Raw genomic sequence first — 12579 nt, 5'->3', positions numbered from 1 at the left:
TTCTTCCTACAAATGCTCTATAATCCTTCTGATATTAGGATTAGTATCATGGGCATATGCTTCTTCTGCTTCCTGTAATCTCCTCCTCATGTCTTTCTTACCCCTCTTTCTTCTTCTTACCTCAGTATCTGCTCCCTCCTCAAATTCCGAACGTTCATTCCTATTCCCTCGGCTGCCTCGTCCTCCAGCCCTCCCTCGCCCTCTTTGGTTAGTTCTTCCTCGTGCTCCTCTACCTCGTCCACGTCTCTCCACCTCCACTTCCTCATCATTTCCCTCATCCTCGTTCTCCTGCTCGCGGTCCCCCGCTTCCATCTCTTGTACCTTCCCCATAACCCCTTTTCCTTTCACTGTTCGCTGAGGCTCGTCGTCTGTAATATAGTTGTGAATGTCAAACTCTTCGTCCGAGTCATCCTAGATAGTAAAATATATCTTCTGCATAACTTCTTCGACCGTGCTCTTTCCTTTTTCCGCAGGATTTGCTCCCTTACTCCTCGTCCACCTTCCTGTTTCACTGTCCTGGAGCTCTGCCATCTTACAGTCCTTCTTCTGTTGTAATTTCGCTCTACACTTCCTCGCTCTTCTTTGCTGCTCTTCTGAATTCGCGTTTGGATTTGGCCGATTACATGCAGTCCCTATATGATCACTATGCTGCCACCTTGCCGTCTTGAAACTTCGTTGCAGTCTATCATTATCATACATACCCATTACATATACTCTTCCATGATGGGAAAGTAGTACTGACTCGCTAGCGTTACCACCGCTTCTCCTCGGTACCTTACCCGATTTCCTTCTTGGGATGCTCAATCTTTCCGTGGATTGAGTACTGTCATACTTCATGACTTTAATCCCAACATCTTGAACCTGCAAACGGTTTGATCGAGCATTGAATACTCTGTCCTTCCCCCTCCTTGCCATAATCCAGAGGCTCCTAATTATTCCTTCCCTGTGCGGTCGCGTCATCATGATCCTGACTTAATATAGTTTTTAACCCGCCCCACCTTGGATCATCCTGTAAGGATATCCAACTGCAATCGACGCTTCTGTTCGATCCTCCACTACCCCAATTAGCCAATAGATCAGCTGCACGGTTACCATTTCGCGGTACGTGTGTAATTGTTGTGTACTCGATCCTACTCAGCATCTGCTCAATATCCTGTAGGATCCCTGCTGTCCACCAACTCTTCGACACATGCTCCCAACTCTTCCCATCCCTTAATTTCTTCAGCATATCAATTGTGATTTGTGAGTCACCTTCGATTTCTAGATTCATATAACCGTTCCGAACTGCTATCCGGAGTCCATGGTGAACAGCCCATAATTCCGCTTCGTTGTTCGTCATTTCCCCTACTCCTTCAGCATAAATCCACCGCGTGTTTCCACTACTGTCTCTGAAGATACCCCCCAAACTTGCTTGTCCCGGGTTGCCCTTTGAGGCCCCGTCGAAGTTTAATTTAACCCGTCGCTCACCAGGCAGCCTATAATGATTGGGGCTCGGCATTCCATTTCTAATCTTCCGCTCCATATGAGGATAAATTATCTGAAATTCCAAGTTTAATTTGGAGACTATCCTCTGTTCCTCCGCATTCAATCTCCAATCCTCTTCCTCCCATACTTCTGATAAAACCGTTTCTTTAATCGATCTACAGATTTCATCCCAAATTCTCGACTCTTGCCAACTAATATCCCTAAAGATTCGTCGATTTCGCTCTTTCCAAATCGCCCAGACTACAAAACCAATCGCTAGATTCCATATTCTCCTTACAACTTTGCTTTGGAAATTCCCTTTTCCCCACTGAAACAGAGTATTCCTGATGCTAGCGGGATCCCTCTGTGTCATACCAAAGAGCACTCTAATTTCTTCCCATATGCTTTTAGTATATATACAGTTATTCAATAGATGCTCCTGAGTTTCGAATTCCTTAGTACAGAGACTACATCTTGATGGCCCAATCATTCCCCTTTTCTGCATATTATCCCAAGTTAGGATACTTCCTCTGCATACCAACCATATAAAGCATGTTACTTTTGGCCACCATTTGCCTTCCCAAATCTTTTTCCATCCTATTGATAGCTCTATTGATTTACACGCAGATTTAGAAAATTATTTAGAAAAGCACATATATAACAATCTAGATGCAAAGCAAAGAATAACATAGGAGTTCTAGAAAATATACGACACTTTTATTACAAAAGAGATGTTTATTTTATAGACAATGTAAAGATTCTTCTTATTAATTGAATTACAAAATACCCGGTATAAAATGGACTATTTTATTAAATAAATCAAATGCATTGCGATGTTTATTTTTTTTTTTAAATATTTCAAAGTAAGGAGTGCACTTTTTATGGGTTCACTTAAATGTTTTTTTTGATGTATTTTACTTTTTGGTTTCCTAATTATTCCCTAGTTAAACCGGGAAGAAACAAGCCAAAAATTCCATTCTGAGAATTATGTTGCTTTAGTAGCAACACCTACTAATTTAAATGTGAATGTAATGCTCATCTTCAAGGATCTATCAATTCTTGGAATGATATGATTTCTTTCCAGCATTAAAAACCAAGTTACATTATCTAAATCATCCTTAATTCTAGCCACAAGAATCTATAGGCCATAAATCTTAGCAGCTTAAACACTTGCAACAATCCCCATGTCTTGAAGATGATTATCATCTATAAATTGTGAAGCCCCAACTGTATCATCTATTGCTTCATGTATAACCCCTTTAGGATGGCTTACAACATGCATGAGTTCTTCCTTCTTCGTACCACAAAGACCCAAAAGGCACTGATGAATTGCAAGCTTCGCTTCCCTGACTATATGTAATTGGTTACAAAGAATTAAATCATAAATATGGTGCATGTTGCCACCAAGTGAATTTTCAATAAGAAAAAAATATTTATCAAAAATCCATAGCTCAACTTCCTATATTGTCACTTCAAAGTTTTCACAAGGAATATTCACACAGTTTGGGTAATCTTTGCATGCTACAGTCTCAGTATATGTTCTAGGAACTCCCTGGTCAACCACACGAACCTAAGAACCATGGTTGACTTGTGTAGCACGACATGTCACAAATAGAGTCCTAGGGAAAGAAGTCAAGTCCTTGTGTACTGTCCATATCCCCTTCTCCAAGGTAACACTCCCATTCTAATTGTCATCCTATTTATGGGTTGTGGATTGCACCGACATCACATGGGAATTTTCCTTTCAGTTCTTGATTGATGAACTAGTGCCAAATGTTATCAATTTGGTGACGTTTTAAATGTGGGAGAGGGAAATATTGTTTTGGTTAATTGAATTAATTTTGGAAGCAATGAGAACTTAGAATAACATGGTGCAAGAGATGACGAATAGAGTCTGGAGGCCATTCTAGGTCCCAAATTTGATACCTACAATGCTCCCCTATAATACATACCCTTGGAAAACACATGGAATGGACTAGCTGAATGATTAGTGTAACCATATGACTCTTGGTTCCTCTACCTCCTATAGTAATAATTGTCATGCTTATGAAGGAATCTCTTTGGTGAAATGTTCTTAGGTTCGTCCAATTCACTAGATCAAAATCTTTCCTTAATAACCACATATTTTTCCACTACGATTATGTGATCAATATAACATGCTAGAGCTATCGCCATGGGTTGGGTGAAAAAATCTACAAATTCTCAGAGTAGTGGATCCATGGTAGGAGGTATTGGGTTGGTGATGTTTTCTAGCTTGATAGGGTGAACCAAACACAAAGAAATGCTTTGGTTTAAACTGAATTTATTAGAGATATTTTCCAGTATGAGGTTGGGTTGATTTGAGGGTTGAGGATTTTAGCACATAGGTGCGAACCTCATGTTTCAAGTGGTATTAGTGATCTTTAGTATGATAAAAACCATGTTGGACATGATTTTATGGAATTTCTAGTAACAAATTGACACAATTGGGAAGAGAAACTTTACATCCACAATATCTCAAAAAGGGCCAATAGAAAAGTTGATGTCACAATTCTAGGAGATAAGAAGATGAGGGATTTACTTTTGGACCCAACTTAGAAAATATGAGTTTAGGTTTGGAGTGGTGGGAAGGCTAAGGTGTTGAACCAAGTCCTATCCCATAAGATTATTTTGACTGCCATTGTTGAGGATCAAAGTCAGAGAGCCATGTTTTATTTGAAAATTGTAGGTAAAAATAGATGCAACAACGATTACGACTTCATTAACAATCATGAATATGAGAGAGGTGTCCACATTGGTAGGATTTTGGAGGTAAAGGACTACGAGCGGTGTAGGTGGCGGGCCTCCAAATTAGATACAAACTAGGGCTCATCTAACCTTTCCTAAGCACATAAAGGCTATACTAAATTTATCCTTCTCCACTTAATAATGTTTTATTACCTTTAGTAATTTATTAGTAAGGTTTAGAGATAATTTCTTAGTATGTGACTTATTTATTTTGCAAAATATTGAGAGAATATTGAGTAAAGTTTGAAGATCTGTAGAAGGAAAGAATTTAGGGATTTTCTCTCTGTCAGAGGGAGTTAAAATATGGAACAATAAATGAATAGGATATTATGAACTTATTGAATAAATTATAGAGCTCCATTGATTGAGAAAATCTAGGTATGTGTTCCATGCTACAGGAGAAGCTTGAACTCGGTATTAATGAAGATTCTACTATTGGTAGCCACATTCACTTTTTGAGGGATTTTGGAGGGGAATTTTTCCTCCTTTCAAGAAGGATGCTTCCCCACAAATTTATATAAGTACCAATTCAAATTATCCTCCAGGGGCATGGAACTTATAGTCTTCTTATAAAGAAAACTTGTTATTTAGTAGTTCTACTTTCATTTCTAGTAGGGATAGACTTGAATTTAATTTAATAACGAAGTTTAGTTTCATTTCTACCTTCTAATTCTTGGCTGATTTCATAAGACTCTGAGTATCCTTGGGATTGTCCATCCTAGGAGCCTCAGAGCCCTATTGTACAATTTATTTATCTTCTTTGTATTTCCTTTTCACTTGCATCTCTTATTCTTGCGTTTTCTATTTCTACACTTAGTATTTATGCTTCATTTGATGTAGGTTAGATTGTTTATGATTGAAATAAGTGTTCTTTCAGGCCATATATATAGTTACAAGTATGATGCATCTTTATAATATCTCTACAAATTCACATTCATCATTGAGCTACTTGGATTGGTTTACTAGTTCACAATTCAGAATTTTTTGGTTTTAGTAATATATTTCTACTGAACTTTAACACATAATAATTGCATTCTTTCGATTTGATTCCACTTGGATTGAAGCCTAAAACATTCAACTTAATAACAAAATTTACCCTGTAGTATTTTCACTTTATTATATTAGAATATGGGTACTTAGATTAGCTTAGTATTTCATTACTTTAAAATTTATGGTTTTTAATAGTAATTGTTTGTTGAATTTTAACACATGTTGATGAAGCTCTTTCGAGTTTATTCCACTTGCATTAAGTCCTAAAAAAAAATTACTAATAAAAAATTACTTCACAATGTTTGCATTTGATTAGCTTGGTAATTTAGAATGTTAATTTGAGAAATGGACTTTTTGGAAGTTTCGTATAGCAATCATGTAGATTTATTTTTGAGCTCTTCCCTAGCCAAATTTCATTCCAAATTCATGGCAGGCGTAGATTTATGTCTTAGAATAACCTATGAATTCTCTAAGACTACTTTGGCTAAGCTAATGCTTAGTTAGGTTTCCATTTTTCTTCTACATTGATTGCTTCTTGAATGTTGATTTCTACAACTAGTTTAGGTTTCCTTTCATGCAATTTACTTTAAGCAAATTATGATTTATTTCCTATAATAGTAATCTATGGATTTATTTTCCTACAAAAGCATGATAGATTTCATTTACTATCATTTCCTTTGCAACAAGATAGAATTTTTCCCTTGGAAAAATCTAGGCAGATTAACCCTGAAGGGAATATTTTAAAGCTCGTCAGCCAGACTAGCAAGGACCTAACCCCAAGGGCATCGAGGAGAATTGACCTTGTGACCTCACGATCAGCGAGGTACTTAACAACGGGGACTCGACCAGTTGAGCTAACCCTTGGGGCACTTTGCAACAAGATAGATTTTATACATAATTTTTTTCATTATCTTATGTGTTCTTTCTTTTCTTGCAAATAACATAGATTTCCTTTCTGTCATTTACTTTTCAGCAAATGTACAATATGTTTTCTTATTTCTATTTACCTTATGCAACTTAGTACTAGCAAATTACCCATATATTTTATCATTTAATTTTTTTTTCATTGCCTTCTTTCACCTGCATCTAAGGGAGTCAGACTAGGAAGAGGAAGGTGGACCTTCTACACACATAGTTTCAACCCCTATTATGTTTGTACGAATCTCAAGTTTATAATTAAATTTAGTAGCCTTAGGAGTTGCAACATTCTATTTGCAATACTATGGCTCATCACTTTTTTGCATCATTTTCAGCGAGGGTGTTGAAGAAAGAACTCTCTTATTATTGGAATGATTCCTTCTTTATTTTATGCATTCATATTTTCTACAAAAACAAAAAATTGCATTAGGAATCTTTCATTTGAAAAACTAAAAATTACATTGTAATATTATTCTCATTCAAAATATTTTATAAAAATAAAAAAACATTTCTTCAATACCATAAAACCCCTCACTTGATCATGTGGTGTAGTAAGAACCACATCTCCATCCACTATTGTACGTATAAGAAGAAGAGGTGGTTGATAAGTTAGAAGGAGGCATGGAGAATCTCTACTTTGTCAACTCATATAAAAAAAATATGAACTACCCCTCCTCTTTCAATACAATATATAATGCACAATTTCAACCTTGGTATCCACCTATCATATCTCACCTTGGTCTATCCCCACTGCATGGTCTTATCCTCCCCAATGTGGTGATCTACATTTTGCTTAATATCCATCATCTTATCCTCCCTAACCTGCCATTCCTCCTTTTCATCCATATCAACACCAACATCCTGAATGGGATTGTAAAAACCCTAGATAAAAATCCATGTAATAAAGTTAATAGAGGCAAATAAGACCAAGGTCATGGAACGCATATTCCAAGTTGAATTTTGGGAAAAAACATAGTGATGGGGATCACCAAGGATTAATTTATGACTATTGAAATCAGCGAAGGAAATGACAAAGGAAAAGAGGCATTAATTGACATTTTATTTATGAAATAATGGAAAATAGGGAAAAGGAAGGTGAAAGGTCACATAATTGCATGTGAGGAAAATTGAAGGAAAAATATAGGAAAATGAAGAAAATAGAAGCCTCAATGATAAAAAGGCTTATGAGGATTAGTTCAAAACCTTTGTCAGTTATGTCTTTAGCACTCTCATTCTATTCTCTCTCTCTCATACTCTTTCACACTTAGAGTTTCTTGGAGAAGTCTTGGAGGACCGTGGCATACTTTGGATTTGGAGAAGGAAGGCAAAGGAAAATCATGAAAGCATAAGAGGACAATGAGATTACTAGCTACATTGAGTTTTCTTTGCAAGTACCGATTTGCATGTATGATTTCCTTGCTAGTTTATCATGCATGGCATATGAATGTGGTTGTTTGGTTATGATTTTTCATTGGCACGGAGGATTTCCTAGATTAACAATGGTTTTTCCTAAGCCTTGTCATTTCCTTAATAGCCATGGTGTTGTGGGTTTTCCGATTTATTTGTTTGGTTGGTGCTCATGTCCGTTATGGCTATGGGTTGAGTTATTAGTACCTGGAGCCTTGGTTGGACAAATGTTCTGGAGGCCCTGGAAAAACTTGGATTGACTTACTAGTTGTAGAATCCTTGGTTGGACAAATGCACTGTAGCCCCTGGTGGGTTGAGTCACTAATTTTGGACCCTTGGTTGGAAAAATTCTTTGGAGCCTCGCAATAGTTGTGGGTTGGGTTACTAGTCCTCGATTTGGGTTCGAACAAACGCCTTAGAGCCCTGAATAGCTTTGGTAGAGACTGATATGGTGATGGTTAGTGATGTCCAACCAGGAGGTGGAATCACTTGTTGAGGTTTGGTGTGGTTTGGCCTCTGGAATATCTGGTTTGGTTTTGGTCGGTTATTTCCATAAGATCCCACATTCATGCTTTGAATATTGTGTGGGTGATTGGATGAAAGAAAGATTTGGTTCAACCCAATCTATGTTCGGGTGGTACGTGGAAGTCCCTAACTTGGTTGGATTTTTATATCAATATGAGCTCCTTTCCTCTTATAATTCATGGGTATTTACAATTATTATTATGTGGCTTTGATGTCTATTCTATAATTGTTATTTTGTTGGTTTTCTGTTGGTTGTAAGCATGGTTTTATGATAGATCTTAGCTGTGGCTCTTAACATATTTTCATTAGTAAATGAATCGTTGTTTAATGCATGGCCTATTGGATGTTTTTGCAGCTATTATGAGAGGGCACTATTCATTCTTGCTGATTCTCAAAAAGTATGAGGCTCATATGTTCAAATGTGTATTTATGACCTATACATTACATGTTCATGATGTGTTTTACGAAACGTTTTTCATGGTCAGGATGGGTCATGTTAAGTCCTTGTTTAAGTTTTTCATTAGAGTCTTCATATCTTTGTTATTTATTATCTATGATAGTTTCATTAAGTTATGGGCATAGGTCTGGGTCCTAGCCCTAAAAAGGTGGCTCAAATCTCGAGGTTGTTGGCATAGAACTGAGTAAATTAGCCTACAATCATTGGGATGTCGGATTATGGGAGTAACTGAAGGGTGTCTACCACTAGATTTCCTAGTCATTGGAGCGGCTAAGAGGCCAAGTCAGTTAAAAAGCAAGTTAACTCAGGGGTTGGGCACATGGAGTCTATTCGTCACATATTTACCCCAATGGACTGGTGAACGTAGGTAAGTGTGGGAGGACAATGTTACAGAGTGGTGTCATAGCTCCCTGGTTCAACACTTGGACTGGATGGGCGGAATTTGTTTTTCATGCATGCATGTAGGTTGTATATGTGCTTGTTATGTATGCATGGTGATGGTCATTGTTGCGGTTGTGTTTTCATGTAGAATTTGATGATGTTATTATTGGGATGTGTTAGTCATGCATACATGTTGGTTGTATATGTATTTGTTATGCATATAAGTGTTTGTATGTTTGTTATGTATGTATGGTTATGGTTATGATTGTCGTGCATGAGGTCATGGTATGCAGTTGGTTTTGTCATGCATGATGTTGGTATATTGATATGGTTATGTCTATATACATGTATCGCGATCATCTGGATTTATCTTGAAGACAAGATAACCTCCCCTAAACTTCATTGAGGTAGGTTTGATTATGTTTATATTTGATTTATCTAACATAGTATTTTTGGACGAAGAAGATCAAATATGACTAGAAAAATGGTAGACTACAGTATATGTGACTCTCCATGTATATCATATGAGAAACATGGTAATGAGTGATCCCCTCGCATAGTAGATACAATAAGAATTATAAAGGCAGAAATAAGGATTTTCAAAGCAAATAATGAAAGGATCATTCGGTTACAAAAAAGACTTGTTAGGGCACATGAGAAATAAGTAGAGGTTAATGCAGTGATTCTTCAGAGTTTGTCATATTTGTAGAGATAGGGACCACTTAGGATTAGTCATGGACAAGAGGAAATGAAAAATGGCATATATGGTAGTAGGTCTCAATGAGGAAACAGGTTGCATAGAGAGGATACAGTCATAGATGGAATATTTTTAGATACACCTAAACAGAGGGACAATGATCATCGGTTATATCGTAGTTTTGGTTCAGAGATACATTATGGTCATCACCATCACCATCCATATAGATGGAGTGAGAAGTAATACTTTCCAAAAGAGTTCAAGAAATAAAACCCACCTACATTTGATGGATAAATGAAGAAGTCATAGGATACATAATCTTGGTTGCTTGGGATGAATAAGTTCTTTAGATTGCTTGAATATTTAGAGAACATGAAAGCCAAAATAGCTACCTTCAGTCTCAAAGGTAAAGCATAAATGTGGTGGGAAGACGTCAAGAATCTCATAGGCATTCACGAAGACAAGTTGACTTGGAGGGAGTTTGAAAGAACTTTCAGCAAGAAGTACCTATCTAAGAGATACTATGTTGATAGGGTGAAGGATTGCTATGAGTTGAAGATGGGATCTATGACCAATGAGGAGTATACTAGCAGATTCCTAGAGTTGTTGAGGTATGTGCCTTATTTGAAGAAGGAGAAAGGAAGATTCAGGTATTCATCAGTGGGTTTCTAGTAGTGTTCAAAGACATGATTGAGTTTGGTGAGCCTAGATCATTGGAGGAAGCCATCAGAAATCTAAAGCATTGTTATGAGCAATCGAAATGTAGGTCTTAGAATGAGTAGGATTGGAAAGGTAATCATAAGAATAAGGGAAAATGGGATAAGAAATAATGAAGATACCATGACACAGGCAACAAAGAGAATGCAACATTGCACAAGAACTTCAATGCATCTGACAGAGGACAAGGATTTCAGTCTGAAGAGTAGAATAAGGGTGATGGTAGGAAACCTTTACAGTGTTGGACTGCTGGCAAGGATAATCATAGGATAGATTGTACACAACATCAGGGTGGCATGCCACAGAGCTATAGTGCTCAAAAGGCATAGATGTTTGGGGATGTTGGATAGAGTATTCTTCATATTTATGCAGTGTTGGATAACAAGCAGGCGGATCATTAGGAATCTACTATTGAGATGGAAAATAAACTTTCTGATCAATTTTTTTCTATTTTGATTGACCCTAGATCTAATTATATTTATGTTAATTCTGACCTTGTGCATAAGTGTGGTTTGAATAACTAAGTGCATCCAGAGTCTTGGTTAGTGTAGTTGGAGACAAGTACTAAGAAAATGGTTCATCATTGGGCAAGAGCTTATGCATCTGAGTTGAATGGTATGCCTACATCAGTGCCTCTAAATGTTCTTCCATTTGGATCACATAGTATGCTATTGGGTATGGATTGGTTGTATCTTCACAGGACTAAGGTGGGTTGTTTTGAAAAGGCTATTGAATTCTTGGATGATAATGCAGAAGAGAGAGCCTTGCAGGGTAAGAAGAAGGAATTATCAATTTGGATGGTTACAACTATGCAGGAAAAGCGTAGTCATAGGAAAGGGTATGTATTATTTGCAGTGCATATTTCCAATGAAAAAGGTAAGGATGTTGAGGATGCATAAGCCTTCAAGGGGTATCAAGTTCTACACAAGTTTCATGATGTATTTCCAAGAGACATTTCATAGTTGTTGCCTGATAGGGAAGTGGACATTTCTATTGAGTTGGTACCAGGAGTAGCACCAACATCAAAGGCACCATAGAGGATGAACACTCTAGAGTTAGTGGAAGGGTAAAAGAATGGAGTTGGGTTACACTTTTTGGAAAAGGAGCGTATGTTTGGGTGGAAAATAAATGGCTCCATCAAGCCTTTTTTGAGCGCTCGATCGAGTTCCTTGGGCGCTAAAACATAATATCGATGGAGGGTAAAAAAATAACCCTTGAACAAACTATAATTCGTGCCCGAGCTTTAAGGCTCGATCAATCCATAGCAGTCAATTGAGCTGTATATATATATATATATAGATATAGATATCTATATATATATATATATATAGATATATCACTCCTCTAGTCTCCACGTGCCATTTTCACACACTGCATGAGCTCAACCAAGAGTTTGAAAGTAGCTTGACTGATATTACTGGAGCTTGATCAAACAATGGAGCCCTCAAATCAATCTTGCCAACCACTCCGCCAACATCGCAGAGGCTCAAATGAAGGTTCATACTCTATTCTTTGTATTTCTTATATAATTTTTTTTGCAAAATGTAGAAATTAATTGTAAAAAAATGGTGTACAAAAACCACGAAACCATACAAAAAAAAAAAAGGCTTAGAAAGTAAAATAAAAGACCAACCAAGAACACCATTAAAAAAACACCTTCAAAGAAACTTAGAAAACTAAAAAAAAGACTTATAAAACCATAAAAAATAACCCTTCAAAACAACCTATAAAACTATTTGAAACCACAAAAAATTTAGGTTTTGAATATGTTTCTTACTTGCAATGTTTTGTGTATTAAATGCATAGTTTATTTCGAATGGTAAAGACATTTTTTCCTTAATTATTTCAGGTTTTAAATTTTTTCTTTAGGATTTTGTGAAATAAATTTTCAATTTTTTTAGCTTTTTGTTATTTAAAGACATTTTAAATTTCTAACAAATTTGACCAAAAATATACCTCAAAAAATTCCAAAACAAAAAGCAACAAAACTATAACTAATAAATAAGTAAATTAGGAACTTGAGATCGATATGATAAATATGTTACTCATAGTGAACCTCTATTTATAAAAATAAGTCATTTTATTTTATTTTATTATTTTAAATTTAAATTAATTTATATTTTAAATTTAAATTAATTTGTATTTTAAATAATTTTTTTAATAATAAATATAGTCTGATTCTAGTTTTAAAGATAAAATAGTAATCTTTAAAGTAAAGTTTTTGAAAAGATAAAATTTTGTTATATATATATAACAT

Source organism: Pinus tabuliformis, chromosome Q, assembly GCF_031772625.1.
Source record: "Pinus tabuliformis cultivar Carrire ecotype Pingquan chromosome Q, CPIR1, whole genome shotgun sequence".
NCBI classification, from domain to species: domain Eukaryota; kingdom Viridiplantae; phylum Streptophyta; class Pinopsida; order Pinales; family Pinaceae; genus Pinus; species Pinus tabuliformis.
The sequence above is the reverse complement of the archived record's forward strand: the minus strand, read 5'-3'. Positions refer to the sequence as shown.